The sequence below is a fragment of the Rhagoletis pomonella genome, unplaced genomic scaffold (genome assembly GCF_013731165.1).
Source record: "Rhagoletis pomonella isolate Grant_MI unplaced genomic scaffold, Rhpom_1.0 Rhpom_scaffold_00003, whole genome shotgun sequence".
In the NCBI taxonomy this organism is placed as follows: domain Eukaryota; kingdom Metazoa; phylum Arthropoda; class Insecta; order Diptera; family Tephritidae; genus Rhagoletis; species Rhagoletis pomonella.
The window spans coordinates 6206152-6209498 of NW_023458557.1; the positions used below are offsets into that span (position 1 = coordinate 6206152).

The 3347-nt window shown below is 35.0% G+C and overlaps 1 protein-coding gene and 1 long non-coding RNA gene across 3 annotated transcripts in view; one reads left to right on the forward strand and one right to left on the reverse strand.

Moving 5' to 3' along the window:
* Positions 1 to 3347, forward strand: part of LOC118735009 (WD repeat and FYVE domain-containing protein 2) — a 251230-nt gene that overhangs the window by 192273 nt on the left and 55610 nt on the right. The window lies entirely within an intron of this gene.
* The window catches only part of LOC118735011, a 15352-nt gene continuing 14943 nt past the window's right edge, over positions 2939 to 3347 (reverse strand). The window contains exon 3 of the long non-coding RNA XR_004992485.1: positions 2939 to 2948. This is a non-coding gene — a long non-coding RNA (uncharacterized LOC118735011). The remainder of the gene's footprint in view (positions 2949 to 3347) is intronic.

A 3347-nucleotide genomic window follows, 5' to 3' on the forward strand; every position in this document is an offset into this window, starting at 1 on the left:
CATAGTTGGGTTCGCCTAGAAAACGTGACTTTTGCTAATATCTCGAAAACTATTTATTTGTTAAAGTAAATGGATTCATATTCTAGTTCAGCGGCCTCAAATTCATCTAAAAAGTTTAATTTCAGTGTTAAAATAGATCTAAAGTAGTGTTACTTTATACTAGTTGCGTTTTTATCTGCCATTTTCTGCGGGCAGTCTTTTCAGATTATATTAGCCAAATTTCTAAGCTTTCAATTGAACAAAGAATAATAACGCGATCTCTCCCGGGAATACAACAAATTCCTTAATATTCACAAAAATTAACAAAAAAATACTCGTTGAAAACCACTATTTTCGTTACATTTAATTTGAACTTTTGCTTAATAAAATGATTAAAAAAATTTACCCTTAAATGCATTATTATGGTCTGTATGCGGATCCATCACTACTTTTTAAGAATATAATGCAGTAATCAAAATATTAACTTAAAACCGTCACGATCTTTCTAGAGAGCGAAAATTTATTTATAAGCAGCGTTGGAATATTCTGTTTCCGGTCAACGGTGAGCTTTTGCTGTGCAAGTAAGAAAAGTGAGGGGGACTGGGAAATGTTATTTGGAATGTTCTCTATCGAATGTGACTAATTTTTTAAGTTTTCTCCAAAATTTTGTCAAATTGATTTTTGACCGCCTAAATCGTTCAAATACCCCTATGTGCATAGTGCCAAACTCGATCGAACGCTTGTGAGATATCTAGAAATGCAGCTGTGCAGTATTTGTTTTCCTCAAATGCTGAGTATATTTTCTCAACAAGGCTATGTGCTTGTTCGATTGTGCTGTGGTTTTTCCTAAATCCAAATTGATGGTGGGTATGAGCTTTCGTTCTTCTATAATTGGATATAGACTTTTTAGGAAGAGCACTTCCATTATTTTTGAAGTGATTGACAGTAAGCCAATGGATCGGTATGATTCAACTTTCTCAGCATTTTGTCCGGGTTTGAGAATTATTTTCACCTGTGACACTTTCCACTGAGCAGGAAGAAGGCATGTTCTGATGACTGCATTATACAAGTAAGTTAGAAAAGTAGCCATGAGCTTTCTTTGGCTTAAGATTTTTAATTGCTGTTTTTACTTCAGATATGGAGAATTTTTTTTATGGGTGGACCCAGTTGAAGGGGCTGCTGAGTGTAGCGTTTATTTCGTTTGTTAAACTGATAGAGGGTTCTATGTTTTGTGGGGTAAAAACAGATTTTAAGTAACGGGCAAAAGTGGTTGCTTTTTCTAAATCGGGTTTAGCCCAGTCCATTATTATCCATTCTGGGGGCAGATTGATATAGAATTTTACATTTAGAATTTTGCCTTTTTATCTTACTTGCTGCCTTCCAGAGGGAGTAATCAGTAGCTGCAGTTGCATCAATACTGTTTAGGTAATTGTGTATTCGAGCATTTCGTTCAGTTTTTTAAACATCTTTGAGTTCTATTGTGAGTTCACTTAATCGCTTTTTGTCCTCGGAGTATCTGGTTTGTTGCCACCTTTTTCTGGCTAACCGACTTGGGTCCACTTGTCAAATAAGCTTAAATTGGCTACACAAAGAAAAAAGTAACATGATTTTTTTCAACCAGCGTAATGTTCGGGGTTGTCATTTTGGCGATTTGAACATTTTGAACAGAAAAAGTATTTTATAAAGCATTTTCACATTGTCATAGTTTACGGCTCATTCGTAATTCATAAACAAATCAAGTAATTTTGCCCTAAAATTCAACCAGTTTCAAATCTTGCTATCATAATTTTAAATTTTTTAATCAGATTTTTTAGAAAGATTTTGAGCATATATTTTTATAGCCAATTTAATTTCAGTATAATAAGGTGCAAATTCGAAGTTGAGCGTCTCCAACCAAAACTGAATGAGCTAATATAGGCGACATACACAGTGCGTCTGACTCGCAAGACATTTGTATACGTGTTGACTCCCCTTCGACCACACACAGTTGAATCATTCAGAGTCATGCCAGGAGTCATGTCGGTGTAACTAACACATATTTATTTTCACAAACACATCCAAACCGACTCACGAGTCAAATGCACGGTGTATGCCGCCTATTATACTTCATACACAAAAATTTTGTCAGTCTGGTACTTACTAGGCAGCCATGTTTTTAACTGGCGGAGGGTTGAAAAACTTATTTCTGAAGTAGCGTCACTATTTAGCTTGAAGTGTGTCCCTGCATTCCGGCTTTGTAAATCAATGGAAAAGAATATTCACCACAGTTACCAAGCTCTTCACGTTGCACACAAGAGTATTTGTATAATAAAACCAGAAAAAATTCAGATTTATCAACTTTGAAATTCTCTTTAAAAATATTATTTTGCATGCTATAAAACCGATCTATCTTCTGGAAGGATTTTTGAGTAAGTCAAATAGAACATAGAACTATTGGAAACGGGGCTATGGAATATTTAATTTTAGCAACAATTTAGAATAAAATACAGTCATATTGTTTGCTTGTCGAGCCTTGGCAAGCAATATTCTTTTATAGGGACATATTTTGGATCCTTGGTTATAAACCTCTATTAGAAAACTGTCCGCTTACGTCTGCTTTCTGCGCTATTTAAAGTCTATTTAAAGTCGAAGTTTAAGATCCTTCAAAAGGGATTCCAAGCAGAAATGTTCAACGACTAGTTATACGAAGACTCGATGAGGGCATATTAGAAATCTGTTAGTCTGATCTAATATAATTTGTCAAAGATTCGGTGCAAAAACTTGATGCACCGCTAGTTTATTCCTTCTGTTTCTTCATCAGTAAAAGTAACTTAAAAATATAAGAAAACGAATGCGGAAAAGTGCGCTCGATACTCAAATGCTTTCGTCGGAGCTAAGTACCGAGATTTACGGAATTTGTATGTCCTCAAATTTCAGTGCCCTCGGAAGATCATTAGAAAGACTATGAAACTAAACAATAACAACCTCTACTCAACTTCGACGAGAACCTATGGGTCTTTGGCATACTGTACTGCATTATTTTGAAGTGAAAACTACTTTAGCGGGGGAGTGATTTGAAACTCGATGAAACGAAAAACGTGACAACAACAGAAAAAACAATAGGCATTTGTACGTTATTTGCCTTTAAGTGTGTAGTTATGTATGTATGTTTGCTCATAGAATTCCAGTCTCGAAGTCAAATTGAAGTGATTTTGTTTTTGTTTTCTTCGCTTTTATTGTCGCTTTGCCGGCGGCGCCATAATGCAGCTATACGAATGTATGTACAGCATAGCGACGAATAACTCTTACCCAGGTTTTTTTTGAGAAATAAAAGGGTCCTTTATAGATTTTGCGAAAAAAGTATTTTATTGTTAATTTTCCACAGATTT